The sequence below is a fragment of the Molossus molossus genome, unplaced genomic scaffold (assembly GCF_014108415.1).
Source record: "Molossus molossus isolate mMolMol1 unplaced genomic scaffold, mMolMol1.p scaffold_m16_p_12, whole genome shotgun sequence".
Classification (NCBI taxonomy): Eukaryota; Metazoa; Chordata; class Mammalia; order Chiroptera; family Molossidae; genus Molossus; species Molossus molossus.
This window is the reverse complement of record NW_023425347.1, coordinates 94,441,960-94,462,061: the sequence shown is the minus strand read 5'-3', so window position 1 is coordinate 94,462,061 and position 20,102 is coordinate 94,441,960. Positions and strand designations below refer to the sequence as shown.

Sequence of the window (20,102 nt, the reverse complement as noted above, 5' to 3'; positions counted from 1 at the left end):
GCTGGGTGTCTGCAGGCAGGAAGGAGGCCCCCTGCTAGGACTAAACATAGACTCAGATAAAGCTTTAAGATTTCACCCGAGATGCTTCTCCTGAGCCGTGAGCGTCATGCAGCATGTGGCCACCAGGGGGCAGCCCAAGACAGCACTCATCTTTACTGCTTTCCTTTTCCTTTCTCCCTGGGCCACTTGATCCAGAAAGTCCCGTGCTGCCCACTCAGACCCAGCCACATGGTTCAAGGTTGGGCATTGTGCGCCCTGCACAGAGGTGCCCAGCCAAGGGGGAGGGCATTGAAACCCCGCCAGTGATCTGGTCCCCAAGCCTCGAGCTCTGGAATAGGCTGTGTCAGCCTGGGTACAGGGCAGCCTTTTCCAGCACCAAGGTGTCATCTCCTTGCTAAGTTGTGAGCTACAAGGCTGCAGCCATCCAGATTTGCAGAAAGTCTCCACCTGGGCTCGCAATATCCTGCGCTAAACATCGCCTGGTCCTGACCCCTGCCACAGATGTGGAGACTGACCCTGGAAAGCGACCAAGGCCAGTTAAGAGCAGAGCCAGGACTGAAACCTGACAAGCCAGTGGGACTCTGCTCTACGTGGAGGGCTCGGAGGCTAGGTGCTCCCTCTGGAGGCCAGGCCCTGCCTGTGGTTGCTGGGGCCTGAGGCTTGGGGCCTTGCTGGGAAACCTGAGAAAGTCACAGGCTGGACTCAGAATGTGCGCACTCTCCAGACTCGAGAGTGGGCATTTCCAGCTGGAGGAGGGTGGCAGGCAGCCAGCTGGACTAGGGGGGAAGGGAGAGACAGAAGGGTGAGCCCTCGGTTTGATGGAGGAGACACAGCCACTCTTCTGGGCTCTGGGATACTGGGGAGTGAAGAGTCCCTGCTCCGAAGAAGCTTCCACCTTGGTGAGCAAACAGGTGGTGGGGTGTCCCCAGCACTAGACAGACATCCCCCAGATCCTTGAGGGACAGGCTTTCTCCTGTTCACCTTAGGCCCACCCCCAGTGGGGGAGAGTCCTGCTGACCCAATTGGGGCCATTAGTAGGGGCTTGGGAGGCAGTGTCAGGTGTTTGGGTAAATGACAACAATAATAACTATGGCAGCGGAGACCTTCCCATGTGCCTGCTGAGCCCTGCATGGTCCCATCCTGTTTGATTCTGTCAATAACCCTAGCAGGGGGGTCCAAGTGCTGGCCACACCTGGGCAGCCTCAGCCCTCCAGCATCCCCTCTATCTTGACTTCTGGGGGTGATTCTGAGCCTGGTCACTCCTGGGGGCAGGCAGCACCCTCCCCATTCCTGTCTCTGGCTGTTTGCGCTGGCTGTGACTCCCCCTCCGTCAGGCCACATCATACCGGTCCCTTGAGTCCCACCCACAGAGGTCTTCCCTGTTTCACGCCCTCATCCCTGCCTCACTCATCAAACATTGATCGAATCTGCACCTGCAATGTGTTGTCTGCCCAGACAATGGCATACGGTTGGGAGTAACCAGACAAGTCCCAGCTGTCTTGGAGGTTAGAGTAGGTGTCAGCAAACTATGAACCCAGGGTCAAATTCAGTCCCTAGTATGTTTTTGTAAATAAAGCTTTATTAAAATATATCCATGCTCATTTGTTCACCTATTGTCTTTGTTTGCTTTGCCTTCCAATGACACAGTTGTATAATTTCAACAGAAATAATGTAGCCCTCAAAGATGAAAATATTCACACCTGTCAGAATGGCCGCCATCAACAAATCATCAAACAACAAGTGTAGGCGAGGGTGTGGAGAAAAGGGGACTCCAGTACACTGCTGGTGGGAATGCAGACTGGTGCAGCCACTATGGAAAACAATATGGTGTTACCTCAAAAAAGTTAAAAATTGAACTGCCATTTGACTCAGTGATCCTACTTGCAGGAATATACCCTAAGAAGCCTGAAACACCAATCAGAAAGAATACATGTACCCCCATGTTCATAGCAGTGCTATTTACAATAGCTAAGATCTGGAAACAGCCCAAGTGTCCATCAGTAGATGAGTGGATAAAAAAGCTGTGGTATATGTACACAACGGAACACTATGAAGCTGTAAGAAAGAAAGATCTCTTATCCTTTAAGATGGCATAGAAGGACCTGGAGAGAATTACACTAAGCGAAACAAGCCAAGCAGAGAAAGACAAATATCACATGATCTCACTTATTTGTGGAATATAATAAACTAAACAAACTGATGAACAAAACTGACCCAGAGACATAGAGGTGGGGTACAGACTGACAAGCCTCAGAGAAGGGGGGTTGGGGGAGGAGGAGATAAACCACAGAACTTACGTGCATGTATGTATGACCAACAAACATAGACAACAAAGCTGGGGATGGGGCAGGGGGGATGGGGAGGAGGGTGTCAATGGGGGAAAAAGGAGAAACATCTGTAACAAAAACAAATTGATAAAAAATAAATAAAATAATAATAATAATAAAATAAAAATAAATTTTAAAAAAAGATTTATTCTCTGGCCCCTTGCAAACAGTTTGCCAACACCTGGCTTAAAGTCAGTCCCAGAGAGCACAGATATTAGCAAATCACTGGAATAAATAAACGAATCAACAAAGTGTGAGGAATGCCAGGAGGGACATAACAGAGCAGGAGCTGAGACAGGGTTAGTCTGGTCACCGTCTCTTCTCACCACCCGCTCCTGCGACCCCGACAACATGCTGGCCCATCTGAAGGCAAGCCTTGGACTGGAGTGGCCTCCTGGGTTGCATTTATACCAGGCCGGGGGAGGGTCCTGCTGAAATCTGCAGTTTGGGTCCCATCGCCTGACCTCTAGGGCCTCATAGCTCCCACGTCCGCCATCTCGAGTCCCTTGGGAGGCCGGCAGGAGGGAAGTTCCTTTTACAAAAAGGACAACAGAGGCTCGTTATGTTTAAGGACTTGGCCAAGCCTTGCTGAGCTGCAGGCCGAGATCTCGATGTCGTGGGAAAGCCCCGACTGTATTTGGGACACTAGGGTTCCAGCCCGGGACTCATTCGGGCAAGTCCGTTCCCCTCTCGGCCTCTGTTTGTTCATCTGTAACCGAGAGGGCTGGAGAAATGGACCTGTCAACTCCTTCCGGACCTGCCGGCACGCTGGGGCTCGCCCGCCCCTCTCGGGCCTCCGCGTGGATCTGTAAAATGGGGAGAGAAATGCCCGGCCCTCCCACACTGCTGGGCTGGTCCCAGGCCAGGGAGATCACAGATGGGAAAATGCTTTGAGGTCCCTGGAAGAAAGGAGCTCTATAAACCCAGGGGGTTATTAGGGTGATGGGGATTTGGGCATGGGCTGATGGTCCAAAGGCCCCAGGGCAATGCTTTGTCTGACCAGCAGAGGACACTGTGGAGAAGCTGAGGCTGGATCCTGAGCTGGAGGACACACATCCAGGCCCTACTGTGTGCCAAGCCTGCAGTGCTGGGTGTGGGGACATGGCTGTGAATGAGCGGGACCCCACATGCTCCCAGACATGGAGCAAATAGGCCTAAACACAGATGAGAGCTATGGTGGGGGCCAGGCAGGGATGAGGACCCCTTCCTTGCTGGGGGTCCGTGGAAATCAGGAAGGAATGTCCAGCCTGCAGTTCAGGTCGGAGTTCTGGGCTGGAGAGCCAGAGGGGTAACATGGACAAGTGAAGAGTACGGGCTGCCTGGGTTCGAATTCTGACTCTACCACCTATAGTCCAGTGACTTCCCCGGGGCCTCATGTTCCTTACCTGTAACATTGGAATAATAACAGCCTCCACCTCACAGCTGTCTGAGGATTACATTGGCTACTCTGCGGTAACACCTCTAGAATAGGGCCTGACCCCTCAGTGACCTGGAGTCAATGGTTTGGACGTTGGCGACTTCTTGCCACTTTGGGGGAGGGTGATGGAGACAAAGGAGGAGATGCACAGCTGAGAGGTTTGGGGTAGGGGAACACAGAACTGGGGGGGGGTTCAGTGAGGTGAGGGAGAGTTTGGAGGAGGAGAGAGTTGTCAGGCAACTGGTGTACCCCAAATTAAACGCTCTGCTGAGTCACCCCCTCTTGGCCCCTCTTCAGCTGTGTGCCCTCGGGCACGTCCCTGGGCCTCTCTGAGCCTCAGTCTCCTCCTCTCTAAAATGGGGAAATAGCCCTGGCCGGTTTGGCTCAGCGGTTAGAGCGTCGGCCTGCGGTCCGGAGAGACCCGGGTTCGGTTCCCGCTAAGGGCACGTACTTCGGTTGCAGTTTGTCCCCGGCCCTGGTTGGTCGTGCGGGTGGCAGCCACTCGATGTGTTCCTTTCACGTCGATGTTTCTCTCTCTCCCTTCCTCTCTCTCCCTCCCACTCTAAAAAAAAATAAAAATAAAAAAAATAATAAAATGGGGAAATAGCCCTGCATCACAGGGCTTCAGAGATTCCTGACAAGGCCTGGCCCTGGGAGGTGTGTAAATGCCCCTCACTGTAGCCCCCCAGCGCCATGAGGGGCTGGGCTGGCTCTGTCCCCACCATCACCCAGGCCTTTGTTTAGAAAAACCAGCCCAAAAGGAAAAACCCCAAAACAAACACATCTCAGCTCATCTCCCCAGCCCTGCCCAGCCCTGCCCAGCCCTGCCCTGCCCACTCTGCCTTCCCAGCCCGAGAAGTGGGTGGGGTGGGTGGGCGGGGCGATGAGCACTCTGGGAAAGTGTTTTCTCCAGCTTGGGGTCAGGGTGGGGCTGACCGAGGGCCCCAGGACCCTCCGGAGGGTGAAACGTCCCGATCCCAGCAGGGAGGGTGGTGGGCACCAGTCCCTGGGGAGCAGGTTCAGCACACAGGTCCCATGGGTGGAAGGTAAAGGGACCGAGAGGTATGGCTGGTAGTCACAGAACAGCCACAGGGGTGTGAAGCACAGCACAGGGAATATCATCGCGGTATTTATCATCAATGGTACGTGATAACTACACATGGTGTCAGATGGGGACGAGATTTATTGGGATGATCGCTTAGTAAGTGATATCATGTCTCACTGGGTTGTATACCTGAAACCAATAAAATATCATCTGTCAACTAGGCAGGTTCCAGAGCCCTGCCGTACCCCCCACCACACACTCCCAGGGTCTGACTCCCTGGTCTGGTGAAGACCCAGTGCAGGTGTCTGCTGGGGGAGGCCCAGCAGCTGGGCTCTGAGGCCTGCTGGGAAAGGCAGAAGGCATGCTGGGGAGGGGTCCGGGAGGGGCAGGAGGAAGTGGCTCGGGGCGGGCCTGTCTGGATGGGGATACTTCCCCATCCAGGAAGTATGGGGAAAGAAGGAAATCAGACGTGCAGGAAAGGGGGGTTGGGTGGGTGGGCACAGACAGAAAATCCAACTGAAAAGAAACATTCTTAGGGTTCCGCACCTCGCTGGGTGAAGGCCCTTGTGCATATTGTCTTTTTGGTCCTCATGACCAGCTGACCAGCCGAGGAGGTGGGAGGACCATTGTGCAGATGAGGAAACTGAGGCTCAGAAGCAAGTGCCTGGATTCCCTACCCATCTGCCTAGGACAGCATGAGCAGGGGTGAGGGGTGACCAGGGCTCTGCATGTGAGCAGATGGAGACACGAGGCGAGGATGGGTCACTGGGGCCTTGGCTGGGACTGGTCCCTTTGGGGACCCTGAGTTTCTGAGCAGCCGCTGTGACACTCTCTGGTAGGGGGCAGGATGGAGGTCGTAGCTGAGCAGGGGTGAGGTCCAGCCTTCTGATCCTGGAGGGCTGACATCAGGGGTGTTGCCAGGCTTGGACACTGAGCCCAAGGTGGAGAGACATGTCTTTGGGGACAGTAGTCACTTCTCTCACCAGGGAGTCATAGTGTCCTCTCTCTGCAAGCAGCCCAGGCCCTGCTGTCCCCTGGGTCTCATGGGGAAAACTGCCCTGCCCTGAGGAAGGCCCTCCCTTGCCTTTTTGGGACACAGCTATGCAGATCCTGACCCGGGCAGCCAGGCAGGGGCCTCCGGGGAAGAGTCACTGTGCAGAGTGTAGCCACCACCCCTCTCCCTACCACAGAAGTCTCAGTTCATGTCAGGCCTGGTTCCAGGCTTTGGATTGGACAGCCTGATCCAAATGTTGGGCTGAGGGTATTGGTGTGGGAGAGGGAAAGACAGGTGGGGGGACAGGAGCAAGCCTCTGTAGGACCTCAAGTTCCCTTGCTAGGGGCTCATCGATTGATTCTTGACCCTTAACTGGCTGGCTCCCTCCCAGGCCAGCCCACAGGCCCTTTCAACCTCAGCCTCTGTCCCCAGTTCCTCTAACTCCCCGTTTCCAGTTCCTCTCTCCCCCCTCCAGCTGCAGGCCCGGACCACCTCGGCCCAGGTGCCTCTGGTCTCCTTTGGACCTTTGAACACTTCTCTATTGACAGCAGCCCAGGCCTCCTGAGGAGGGAGGATGGGAAGACAGGGGGCTTCGAGGCTGGGTGGGGAGGGGAGCAGATCTCGGGGAGTCGGGAAGGAAGACGCTCCGGGATGTTGGGTGGGAAAGGGGGACTCCACTGTGGTTGTTAGCCTGGCTCTGTCCCAACCTTATGGGTGGCTGTGAGGATCTGGGGTGCTGCACCTTTATGTACTTAGAGCTCAAGGAAATTTGCTGTTATCATTGGAGAGTGGCCTCACCTGACCTGTCTTACCTCCTTACTTCTGGGGAAACCAAGGCTCAGAGAGGGCGTGGGCCATCGGAGTAGCACAGCCCTCAGAGAGCGGGCCTGGCGCCTCCCCAGGGTGGGTCCCTCGAGGCAGGCCCATTGTGCTCTCCCCAGCAGGAAACCGCTGTGCTCAGCAGCAGGGCAGCGGGAGAGGAGGAACAAGTTTGGCTACGTGACCCGCAGGCCCTGGAGGCTGAGCCAGGCCCAGCTCCGGAAAACAACCTGCTGGGGCCGCCAGGGCAGGGCCAGTGGGGTGGGCACCAGGGTGGAGACCTCCTGCCTGGAGAGGGAGGGCTGGGAGGTGGCCTCAGGGCCCTGTGCCCCAAACCTGCCTGCAAGGGGGCCGCTGGTCAGGTCACCACTCCCCCTACACGGAACACAAGGCAGCTCGGGGTAGGAGTGGGCATGCGGGTAGGCAGCAGGGCCCAAGGGAACCCTTGGCACCTGGGGGTGAGGTGTGTAGGCTGCCCATCTGCCTATCAGCTCTGGTTTACAGGGATGTGGGTGGGCAACCCGGTGCTGGGGACCTCGTCCTGGGCTGGGCTGCCCAGCCAAGGTGCGTGCAGAAAGGCGGAGTCTCTGTGCCTCAGACCTCCTTGGGGCTCACCAGGGACCACCTTGTCCCTCACCTCTAGACACAGGCCTGACTCGGGCCAGGGAGCTGGTGGGGGGGGGGTGGACTGCCTGCTAGAGCAGCCGCCAGGGCTGAAGGGTTCAGCACAGGGGTGGGCGGTGGGCAGACAGGCTGCTGGGAAGGGCTGGGCTGGAGGCTGGAAGCCAGAGGGGCCACAGGGGGGCAGCAGCAGGGGCCTGGAAGAGGAGGGAGGGGAGCAAGGCTTAATGAAGTGATGAAATTGGAAGTGCCTGCCTGGGGCCGGGCCCTGGCGCCCCCTCACCTGGGTCACACAGGTGTATTAAATCCCATTCATCTTGTTCTTTGAACATAAAACAAAAATGAGGTTGGACCTAGGTCAGAACAGAGCCTCTCTCTCTGGACACCCCAACGCCAGCTGGTGTCCCCTGCTGGTCCCACTGGGCCAGGTCTGACGGTGGCCCTGGGCCCTGGGGTGGCTGGTGCCGTGCAGAACCTCAGCCAGGGGCCTGGATGCCAATCAATGTCATGAGAGGAACAGCTGTGCAGCTGTGACCACTGCTAAGGAAATGAGACTCCGGAAGGGGACTGGATGGGAACATCCCACCTGGTGGCAAGAAGGCCCCGTGATGCGCCCGCGCAGCCCTGGGCTTAGCTCGGGGCCCCTCCTCCTGAAGCTGCCGCCCTCCCAGGCCACCGTCCCAAGCTGCCTCACTCCTCTGCTCTCTGAGAGGAAGGGGCCCTCAGAGGACGAATATTTCCCAGCTCACCACGTGTCTCCCTTGTCTAGAAAATGGGACTATCATGGGGATTCCTCCGAGGGCCAATGGGACCTGTCACAGCAGGCTGTGTGTGACATAGTGTCGTCTCACATGGGTCCCGGAAGGTAAATGCCCTCTGCCCACCATACAGAAGAGGAAACCGAGGCTCGGAGAGATGAAAGGGATTTGCCCATGATCACCCTGCAATTTGGACTGGACAACTCCCAAGCCGGGGTTCTCTCTGCGGTGATGGCTGGCGACGTGGAGGGAATGGGCAGGTGGGGAGGTAGGACCAGCCCCTCCTCCAGCTCTCCTGGTCTGCTTCCTCACCCCTGCCTCGTAGGCATCCCTTTCTGATTCTAGCATCCCTCCTTGGGCTACCCCGACTTGCTTGGGTCTCACGTGGATCTTTCCCACTTTAGCTACAGCCTGTTCCTCCCCACCTGCGTCTGGGCTGGCTGGTGGCAGCCCCCTCACTGAGACCCCACCCCAGGCCCCTGATGTAAGAGAGGCTGCCCCCCTGGCCAGGGGCTCAGCTGGATGGAGCATCATCCCATACACCAAGAGGTTGTGGGTTAGATCCCTGGTCGGGGCACATACGGGAGGCAACAGATCTCTCTCTCTCTCCTTTCCTTTCTCTTTAAATCAATAAAAACACATCCTCAGGTGAGAATTAAAATGAAAATAATAATAAAAAATAGCCCAGCCAGTGTGGCTCAGTGGTTGAGCGTCGACCCCTGCACCAAGAGGTCGCCGGTTCGATTCCCGGTCAGGGCACATGCCCAGGTTGTGGGCCCGATCCCCAGTGGGGGGCATGCAGGAGGCGGCCAATCTATGTTCTCTCTCATCGATGTTTCTCTCTCTCTCTCCCTCTCCCTTCCTCTCTCTCTCTCTAAAATCAACAAAGAAAGAAAAAGAGAGAAAAGAAAAGAAATCCCTCTTTAAAAAAAAAAAAGAAGAGAGAGAGTGATCACCAACCCTTCTCCAGGGCACTATTCTTTCTGGCCCAGAGGAGTTGCTGGGGGCTCAAGAGAGAACTCAGGCAGAAGGGGAACGCAGGCTTCTGGTTCTAAGTAGGGGTCCAGTCATCCTTCCCCAACTATCCCTCCTGTGCCCAGACCCAGCGGGAGCAGAGCACTGGATGCAGCCAGGAGCCGGGCAGGAGCCCCGGCCTCTCCTGGCCGAGGGAGCAGCCAGTGGAGCCAAGAGCCAGCTCATCGCATGTGTGTAAACAGCAGCCCAGTGGGAAGTTGGCAGCCACCTCCTCTGCCCTTTCCCCTGCCCCCTCCCCATGAGCCCCGCCCGCCAAAGAGGGTGTCCTAACTTGTTGGAGGAGTTTCCATCCCACACCTGTGCCCACTGGGTGAGCGTGTGGGGGTGAATGAAGGGGGCCCACAGAGGAGCTTTGTCCTCCACAACCCCCCCACCTCGACTTCTCTCGGCTGCTGCTGGGAAGGCGCCAGGGTTCTTGGAATGCGAGGCCCCCATCTCATCCACCCCACCCACATGCCTTTGCCACTCATTCCCAGGGCCCACTCCACAGCAGAGCCAGGCCGTCCGGGAGCGCGTGGTGCCCGAAGGAGGCCCTCGTGGCTCTGGTTCCCCCCAGCTGAGAAGGGGTGCAGCTCCGAGGTTCCCAGCAGGAAGAAAACAAATTCCCACGGAGCACTTAACCCGATGCCCTGCACTTTACAGACATTATCTGGGGGATGGGGCTGGCCACCCCACTTTGAAGATGGGGCGACGGAGGCTAGACCAGCAGTCGAATGAGTGATGGGACTCTGCCTGGTGTGCTCTTGTCTGCTCAATGCCTGGCACACAGCAAGAGCTCAAGGTACGCTTGTGGAGTAGACGGATGAGGTTCAGAGAGGGCAGTGGCTCGGCCAAAGTCACACAGCCAGAGCCACTCCACTGGGAAATGACCCAGGCCAGTTGGAACCCTACACCCAGACTGTTTCTGAGACCCACCACAAAAGCAGGGCACCACACATGCACACGTGAATGTGTGCCCACTGGCTGGGAGGGTCCTGCCACACTCCACACAGCCCTCAGCCGGGAGCCCCCCACCACACCACCCAAGCCCATGGAGCCACCTCCAGTAGGCTCACAACTTCCTTCTGTGCTGGCCTCACACCCTCCTCTGTCACCACCCCTCCTCCACGCCCGAAGAAAGCAGGATGGTGCATGCCCTCCTCCACCCCCACAGCCCTGGCACCCTCCCTCTCTGCCTCCTCAGGCCCCAGTAATCACATTGACACCAATGCTCTGGAAAAGGCCAGGGGACCACAGGATGTCAGTGCTGGGAGGGCACCCACAGTGTCCAGATGGTCAGATTTGGGGCAGGGAATGGGCAGCACCCCGGCCACGGTGGTGGAGCTGGTACCTGGGCAGAGTCAGGGGCTTGGTTGCCTTGGTCAGGGCAATTCCAATCTGGGGCTCCCTCCCTTCCGTGTCATGTAGTGCAGCCCCAGGAGCTGCTGAGAGTGTAAACCAAAGGGCCCAGGACCTCCTTGTGTTTTGTACAGCAGCAGATGAGCTTGGAGACCAGCCGGGGTCTCAGGCCTCTAGGTAGGTGGGCGGGGGGTTCACACGCCAGAGCAGGCAGCACCCTCCTGCTTCCCCGCTAATAAAGGGCCATAAGGTGGGGTGGTCAGGGAGGCAGGGACCCCTGGGAAGTGTAGGTCAGCAATCCTGGGAGATAGGCACTCATTTATCTTAGGCAGCGATACTATTTCCATTTTCCAGAGGAGCTAACAGAGTCCAGGAGAGTTCAGGCACCTGCCCTAGGAGCCCAGTCCCCAGTGAACGCTAGGCATTTGTCGAGTGGATCAAGTGGCAGCCGGGGAAATGACTTGTCCAAGAGCATGCACGGAGTCAGGATTTGAACCCAGGCCTGACTCAGAAGCCTCTTGGCTTCCCTGCCTCAGCTGAGCTTCCTCTGCGGCCTTGGGACCAACAGACAAGGCACGGCGGACACGTGCCCTCGTGGCGCCCTGTGTGACGTGACCAGCTTCCCAGGGCTTCGCGCCCTCAGCGAGGCTTGTGCTCCTGTGAAGTACAGGCAGCGCCACAGATCACCAGCCTCCGACAAGGCCGCTCCATGACCGAGATGGATCGGGACAGAAAGCGAGACCGCTCTGCGGTCATGTCTGAGCACCGGGAAGCAATGAGCAGGGTTCAAACCACAGAGATGGCCACGTGCCCCTCTGTCCTGGCTACATGTGTGACGGCTGGTTCTTTGCCAATCACAGCTCTGCCTTCAATTCCTTCTTCCCTTTTAGATTAAAATGAAGATAGGCAATCACAGATTCGCCCCCTTCACAATGGCATCCGACCCAGGGCAAAGCGCCACTCCCTGAGCCCTCCCCCACTCGCCGGGCAGTCCCTCCTAACGGCCGCTCACTGAGCTGCCCCGCGCTGCCCACGGTGCGTGTCGCCCCCTCCTCGCACCGATGAACCACCTTTGTCCAGGTGTGTGGCTGGGGGACTCTGTCTGGAAGGTGTGGGCAAAGTCTTAGGACAACTGAACAAGACATGCTTTGTTCAGCCCATTCTGTTGATGCCCCCGCCGCCGCAGGCCAGGGGAGTGTCAGCCGCTGCTGGAGCGTGACTGGGGGGGAGTCATTCGTCTCCCTCCGCTCCCAGGAGGCTGAATTTCAGGCTCCTGGGCTGGAAAACAGTTAACTCCCTGGTTAACTCCTGCAGTACCTGCCGGCCCCAGGGACGAAACGTGGAAGACCACATTTGTCCAGGGGCGTTGGTCAATCAAGCCCAAACGTGAGCCTCGAACCCCCGCGGCCACCATGGCTGGGCATCGGGCATCTGCATGGACAGGGCCCAAGAAGGAATGAGCTCTGGGCCAGGAGTCAGGAGACCTGGGTTCGGGTCTTGCCTCTCTCATTTGCCATGTGAACTGAGCCTCAGTTTATCCATTGGTTCAACAAGGTGGGGGGGACTGAGTGGGATAAGGGATCAAAGGAACCCTTCCCCAGGCAGAATGACTTACCAACTTCCTCGGGGGTCAGAACAGAAATCTAGCCCCTAGCCCCCAACTCCTGGTTTCCTGAGGATTAACCAATCTTCCCCTTTCAGGGTTGACATTGGGGTGACCTGGGGAGCAGGTGAGAGGCCGGAGATCCTATATATCCCCCATCACTACAATCCTGGATGGGTAGACAGCATCTCTTGGGACTGTTTCTAAGGGTTCAGGGCTCAGTGCCTCTGCACCCCACCCCACCCCACTCCCTAGACCAGGGACCACATCCAAGCCAAACAGGACGGTGAGGACGTGAGGACGCTGCAGGAAGGGCCTCGGGGCCTGTGCGGCAGTCACTCTGGCAGGGGCCGTCACAAAAGACAGTCTCTGTGGCTCTATTCAGCTCACATCCTGCTTCTCCTGCAAAAAGGGGATGTGGCCACTCTCCGTCCTGCCCCAGGAAGGAGGAGAGGAAGGAGGTGAAGCTGAGGCTGGAGGCAGCCAAGGATGGTGACCTTTACTGAAAGGAATTGTTCAGTGCAGGTCAAGGGAGTTCGCGTGCCCTCGAGTGCAGGCTCCTCTCCTCGGAGCCTCACCTTTAGGAGGGGAGACGGGAAGAGGAGAACCCGTCAAGTCAGACAGGGGTGCTGGGCCTGCCTCCCAGGTTCACCCGTTGGCCCCCTTCTCCCTGGGAACCCCGTTCTATTTCCCGGCTGCACTCCGTGCCTCCCCGGGTGATCTTCACGCTGCCCAAACGCCCTTCCCCGCCAGCGCCGTTTGCCGGGTGATCGCTACCCATCCTTCAAGCCTCAGCGTGGATCTGACTTCACCCCGGAAGTCTCCTCTCGTCGGATCTCCTTGCAATGTGCCCATGGCTCCCTCTGCTCTCCCCTCCCGAACTCGCTCCCACTGGGTTGCCGCCAACTGTCTATCCCCCGCCTCGAGGGGCAGGGCAGCCTCGGTGTTGTGCACAGGTGGTCCCCAGTGCCCGGATGGATCTGGCACACTGAGGTGCCACATAAATGGTGGGTGGTGGGTACATGCAGTGATGGAGATGTGGACTCTAGGGACCAGGGCTGAGACAAGGGACCTTGAGTGGGAGAGCTCCTGCCGGCAGAGCTCTGTGTGGGGCTTTGCGGCTGGGAGGGCCTGAGAGGAACAGCGGAGGTGTGTCCTGGCCTGGGCTCAGCCTGGGCAAAGGCAGGACACGCCCGAGGGAGGTTATGGCTTTGTCGGGGCTCCTGCTCCCAGTAATGGTGGGATAGGTCCTTTGGATCAACTTTATCTCCGAGAATAACCCGAGTCCCTAGATCCAATTCAAAAAGATCATCTTCTTAAGACCATCAAACAGCCCTGGCCGGTTTGGCTCAGCATTTAGAGTGTCGGCCTGTGGTCCAGAGAGGCCCGGGTTCGGTTCCCGCTAAGGGCACGTACCTCGATGGCAGTTTGTCCCCAGCCCCGGTTGGGGTCGAGTGGGTGGCGACCACTTGATGTGCCTCTCTCACATTGATGTTTCTCTCTCTCTCTCTCCCTCCCGCTCTATCTGAAGATAAATGCAAAAATGCCCTCCAGTGAGGATAAAAAAATAAAAATAAAATAATATTTTTAAAAAATGGGTAAGGGATTCGAAGAGATATTTCTGCCAAGAAGACATCTGAATGGTCAATAAGCTTATGAAAGATGTTCAACTCCATTAAATCATTAGGAAAATGTAAATCAAAACCACTATAAGGCCCTAGCCGGTTTGGCTCAGCGGTTAAATTGTGGGCCCGAGAACCAAAGTGTTGCAGGTTCGATTTCAGTCAAGGGCACGTACCTCAGTTGCAGTTCCGTCCCCTGCTCTGGTCGGGGTCGTGCAGGAGGCAACCAATTGATGTCTCTCTCTCACATCGATGTTTCTTTCTCTCTCTCCCTCCCTCCCACTCGATCTGAAAATTAATGGAAAATATCCTTGGGTGAGGATTAAAAAAAATTTTAAAAACCACAAAGAGATACCACGTCACACCCACTAGGATAGTCCCAATAAAAAAGACACATTAACGAGTGTTGGCAAGGGTGTGGAGAAACTGGAACCCTCCTCCATTGCTGGTGGGAGTAGAAAATGGTGCAGCCACTTGGAAAAACATCTTGGCAGTTTCTCCAGATGAACATGGTTGCAGCCCCAGCCCGTGCCCTGTCGCTGCACCCCCGTGAGCGCCATGCGGAGTGTGGGTGCCTCCTGCTCGGGCTGCCCCCTCCTGCCTGCCGCGTGCCACCAGCATAAGGGGTGCCAGGCTGCTCCCCTTGGGATCCCTGCCCGACCACCGGGCCTTTCGGTCTGCTCCCCCTCGGCCTGACCCTTTTTGGCAGGACCTCTCAGGGCCAAGCTCCTTCATGTGCCCCCGATGGGCACAGAACTCCTGACAGGTTCAGGAAGAAGCCTGGCTCTCTAGGGTTTGACACTGGCCTGGCTGGACCCTGAGAGAGGTCCCCGCATTCACATGACACCTGTCTGCCCCACCTGGAGGGTGAGGGGGACGAAGCAGCTATTAGATTCTGCAGGATGCCCCGGACCTTTTGGGGTGACTCATGGAGGCTCCCCTTTGCAGCCAGTATCCTCTGACCAGTTCTCATGGCCTCAGCCTCCTGTGACTTCTGACCCTTGCAGTGTGCTCCCGGGAGACCGCAGTTTATAACCGGGAGATTTTGTCCATTGGAAAGATAGCCATTAAAAACGCTCCCCAACTGCTCTGGCCGATTTGGCTCAGCAGTTAGAGCATTGGCCTGCGGACCAGAGTCCCAGGTTCGGTTCCTGCTAAGGGCACATACCTCGGTTGAAGTTTGTCCCCACCCCGGCTGGGGTCGTGTGGGTGGCAACCAGTCGATGTGTGTCTCTCATGTCCATGTTCCCCTCTCCCTCTCGCTCTATCTGAAGATAAATGCAAAATTGTCCTCCAGTGAGGATAAAAAAACAACAACAAACAAAACAAAAAACTCTCTCCAACCTTGTTGGAAGGGTCCCTATCAGGTGCCTAACTGAGAATGGATGCCTGCCCCTGTCTCGGACACTCGCCTCCGCCTACGGGGACATCAACGTTTCCTGGAGGATGAGAAGCCACCAACAGCAGAGGTAGCCAGCTATCCCAAGACACTGAGAAGGCCTGAATACCTACAAATGGATATTGAACTTAAAAAACCATTTGTTTGATTGTCTTAACCTGTCTGTTAATAGCATTAGTCATAATAATAGTTATCCTTGTTCTCTGGGCTTTTCTCAAAACTTGTTCTTCTATGACCCCACTATTAATGATTGCTGAAGGTGTCGAAGACAACTTCTGACTTATCGATACTACTTTGTATGGTTTCTCCTGAAATTTAGGAGTGTCATTGCCGAAGGAAGGACAGGGGTGTGCGCGTGTGTCTGAGAGAAGTTGAAAGGGAGTAGTTTATCCTCAGAAGTCGGTTATTTCTGAACGAGTAAGAAGAGACAACTGGGAAAGACAGGGAAGTTGTAGAAGGCTGGTGGAAACGGAATCCTGAGAAAGAACTTTATGTATAAACGCCAGAAGCCCGTTATGGGAAGGTGCTCACCCCCAGCCCAACCAGGACCACTGACGATGTCACTCAGATGAAGCTGCAGTGACAGAGAAGAAACAGCCTCTGTGACCCTGCTGAGGCCCAGGTCATTTACTCACGAACTCTCCGGTCCTGGCCTCCGGAAAATGTTGGTGGTAAATTGTAATGTACACTCTTGTGTTCTTACATCTTCAGGCCTGATTAAACCTTCGTTACAGTTCCCGGTTATACGACTCACAGGAGTCAGAAGAATAACAGTCGACCCTGGGGTGCTTTCGATGGAACGTAGCTGGGCCACAGTAATATAACCGCTCACGGGAACCCGCTCCTGGTCAGCCCGTGAAAACTGAGGAGGCCATGGTTGTGCCCTCAAACATAGATGCGAAATGCAGAAAGGTGAGGCAGGCAGCACCGCGTGGGCCCTGACAGCTTGCAGTTCAGCATGTTCCAGCGTGCTTGCTGTTCTTCACGAAGGCCCATGAGACTTGACTCCCTCCCATTTACCTGCCTTTTTGAGAAAAATTTGGCCTTGTGTCCCATCCAAGGTTATGGTCTCGCCCCACCCGCGATGGTCCACCATTTCAGCAAGACAAATGCTGACACTAAGACTTCCTAGGAAGGGGCCTTCCTAGCACCGTGGGACCCCATTATCCAACCAAGTGGTTGGTTAATGTATCTTTTGGAATGATTTATGACCCAAAGGGGGAATTTTTGGCAAAAAAAGGGGCTACCTACTAAAACTGACAAGCTCGGGGCAGGCCAGCATGGTGGGCCTTATAAACTCAGAGACCAAAAGTAAGCATATAGGATGGTCTGAACATAAAAATTCCTAAGTCCGGCAAGTGTGGCTCAGTGGTTGAGCGTCGACCCATGCACAAAGAGGTCGCGGGTTTGATTCCCGGTCAGGACACATGCCCAGGTTGTGGGCCTGATCCCCAGTGGGGGGGGGCATGCAGGAGAAGGCCAATCGGTGTTCTCTCTCATCGATGTTTCTATTTCTCTCTCTCACTTCCTCTCTCTGTAAAATCAATAAAGGAAAAAAAATTTTAATTCCTAACATAAGAGGGTCATGGTGGTAGTCACATCCAAGTCCTGGAGCTTCCTGAAAACCGTCCACCTTTACCTTCAGTGAGTCTATTGTCTCTTCTTTCTAAGGTAACACACCTTTGAAATGTCAGAGGAAGCCTCTTTTCCAGACCCCTCAGGGCACAACCTCTGAACCAGGGCACGCCACAGACCCCTCATTGTTCTTTGTTCCCCGAAACCATCTCTAGGTGCTATAAATGTTCATCATTACCCAGCAATGTAAAAGAAGTGTTTCTCTATTTTGCCTTTTTATCCAAATCAAGAGATTTCCTTGCTTTGCTTTCTCCCACCCCCTTAATCGATCACTAACGAATTTTACGTAACCCTCCTTACGTCTCCTCCTTTGATTCTAATGCATAACATAAGCTGCCAAACTGCCTTTCTCCAGAGCATGTTCTCAATCCGTTTAGATGATGCTTCTCGGTCCTTGTCATCATTTTGGCTCAAATAAAGTCATAAAAATTCTCAAAAAAAATTTGTCACTGAAGAAAGTTATTCACATTTTACAGAAGAAGAAACTGAGGGTAGAGTTCAGGGAGCAGTCTCCCCTAGAACCTAAACTCTTAACCTCTGTGTTGTAGTGCCGCTCTATATAATATAATCAGTAGGCTTATCTAAAATATGTATATGTAAAGAATCATATCCAATAAGCAGAGAATACTCATGTTTTTCAAACACACTCAAAATATTGAGAAATATATTAACTGACAAACTAGTTCACAAAAAAGCCTAAACATTTATTTATTTTTAAATATGTCTTTATTGATTTTTTTTTAACTTTAAACCAATTTTTATGACGCAAAGGTCACATAATTGGATATTTCTCTACTTTGTACACAATTATTCTTACTCCCCACAGAAAGGCTGCTTCTTAACTTCTCATCGGGTGATGGCAAACACGAAAATCCTGATTTTAACAGAATAGTAGTAAAAATGCCTCGGTGATTTAAGTTGAAAGCAGTACCTTGGTACATGGCTCTTGCACTTAGTTATCAGGAATGTACAAATGTATTTTTATTCAAAGACACAAAATAAATTATCTGTAGGCGTGGACAATGACAGCAGCAAGCTGTTGTATTGTCAACTGAAACCAGTAACTGACGGTTATAGTGATTTTCTTGAACATCAGCCAGCCTTTTCTTCAGTCATTTCCTTCAACTGACTTCTCTGAAGTTATAGGTGAGGACGACTGCCTTGGGCTTCCTCTCAGGTTCTCATTCGTGATGGTACAGCACCGTTCTAGGATTGGAACATACCACCACCATGCCACCTCCCGTTCCACCATCCCACCGATTCCAGGGTCTTTCTCTTCTTTAGGAATTTCTGTGACTATGCTTCTGCTGCTGTTAACAGAGAGGCTACGCCAGCAGCATCCAATAAAGCAGTTCTTACAACCTTAGTTGGATCAGTGATTCCTTTTCCCACCATATTCGCAAAATCTCCAAGCATAGCATCATAACCAACTTCTGAGGAGCTTTGCATGATTTTCTCAACAATCAATGATCCCCCAACACCTGCATTCTTAGCAATGGTCATTGCAGGAATTTTGAGTGCTTTTAAAATAATTTCTATACCAATTTTTTTATCTTCATTAGCTGGAGTTAATGAGTCCAAGGCTGGAATGCAGCAAAGCAAGGCACAACCCCCGCCCAGAACAATGCCTTCCTCAACAGCAGCTCGGGAAGCATTGAGGGCATCTGTTACTCTGTCTTCCTTTTCATTCACTTCAACATCACGTGTTCCACCAACCTTCAGCTCAGCTACTCCATCTGAGGGCTTTGCCAGCCGTTCGTTTAGTTTTTTTTTCATACCCACTAGTTGTGATATCTAGCTGCTCAATGATTTCTTGAATACGTTTTTCAACTTGAGCCTTGTCGCCGTTTCCTTTCAAGAGCATGGCATCATCTTTGGTCACAATGACTTCTCCAACTTTTCCTAAATCATGAGGCTGAACATCTTCAAGATTTAGAGTCAAGCCCTGGCCGGTTTGGCTCAGCGGTTGGAGTGTTGGCCTGCGGTACAGAGAGACCCGGGTTCGGTTCCCGCTAAGGGCACGTACCTCGGTTGCAGTTAGTCCCCGGCCCTGGTTGGTCGTGCGGGCGGCAGCCACTCGATGTGTCCCTTCACATCGATGTTTCTCTCTCTCTCCCTCCTGCTCTATCTGAACAAAAAATGGAAAAATGTCCTCGGGTAAGGATAAAAAAAAAAAAAAGATTTAGAGTCAATCCTTCTTCTCCAAACACTGCACCACCAGTAGCAATCGCCATGTCTTTAAGTTGGTTCTTTCTATTGTCACCAAAACCAGGAGCTTTGACTGCTACAACCTGAAGACCAACCTTTAGCCTATTCAAAACAAGTGTACCTAGAGCTTCTCCTTCAACATCTTCAGCAATCATGACCAAGGGCTTACGGTGAGCACTGGCAATTTCAAGAGCAGGTACAATGGCCTGAACACTGGAAATTTTCTTTTCACTCAATAGAACATAAGCATCTTGGAATTCACATTTCTGACCTTTTGCTGTATTAATAAAGTATGGAGAAATATAACCTCGCTCAAACTTAATCCTTCAATAATTTCTAATTCATCATTCAGTGTTTTTCCATCCTTGACTGTGATGACGCCCTTTCTTCCAACTTTTTTCATGGCGTGGGAAATTATGTTGCTGATTTTTTTGCTTCCATTTGCAGAAATTGTAACAACCTGAGCTATTTCTTCAGGGGTTGTCACAGGTTTAGACTGTTTCTTACGTTCAGAAATTACAGCATCAACAGCTAACATCACACCTCTCCTGATTTCCACGGGATTAGCACCTTTGCTGGTCTTCTCAAAGCCGTCCTTGGCCACAGAGCGTGCCAGTGCAGTAGCAGTGGTGGTGCCCCCCCAGCCTCTTCACTTGTATTATTGGCAACATCTTGAACAAATTTAGCGCCAATAGTTTTATATTTATCTTTTAAGTCAATAGACTTTGCAACGGTCACACCATCTTTTGTTACTTTGGGACTTCCCCAGTTCTGTTCAATAATTACTGTTCTTCCCTTTGGCCCCATAGTAACAGCTACAGCATCGGCTAAAAGGTCCACACCTTGAAGCATTAAGGCTCGGGCATCTGCACCAAATTTTACATCTTTGGCAGAAGCCCGAGTGAGATGAGGAGCCGGGGCCCTGGACCCTGGCCTAATCTGGCGAAGGGCTTTGTGTCATCGAAGCATTTCTGCGGGGCAGAGGCAGGGCGTGTGAGCAGCGAGGAAGGCCGTCCGCGCCCAGTGAGGGTGTCTTTATTGATTTTTGAGAGAGAGAGGAGGAGAGAGAGAGAAACATCAATGTGAGAGAGAAATGTCGATTGGCTGCCTGCTGCACGTCCCCTTCTGGGATTGAGCCCGAAACCCAGGCGTGTGCCCTGGCTGGGAATCAACCGGGACCTCTCCGTGGGACAGAGCTCGGTCCACTGAGCCACACTAGCTGGGCCTAAACATGTTTTTAAATAGAAAAAGCCATATATTTGGAAATTAAAGACAACATGA

At 53.8% G+C, this 20,102-nt stretch overlaps 1 pseudogene; it reads right to left on the bottom strand.

Annotated features, from left to right (window-relative positions):
* Nucleotides 1-17,721: 17,721 nt before the first annotated feature.
* On the bottom strand, nt 17,722-19,790 carry LOC118626826 (annotated as a pseudogene).
* Nucleotides 19,791-20,102: the final 312 nt, after the last annotated feature.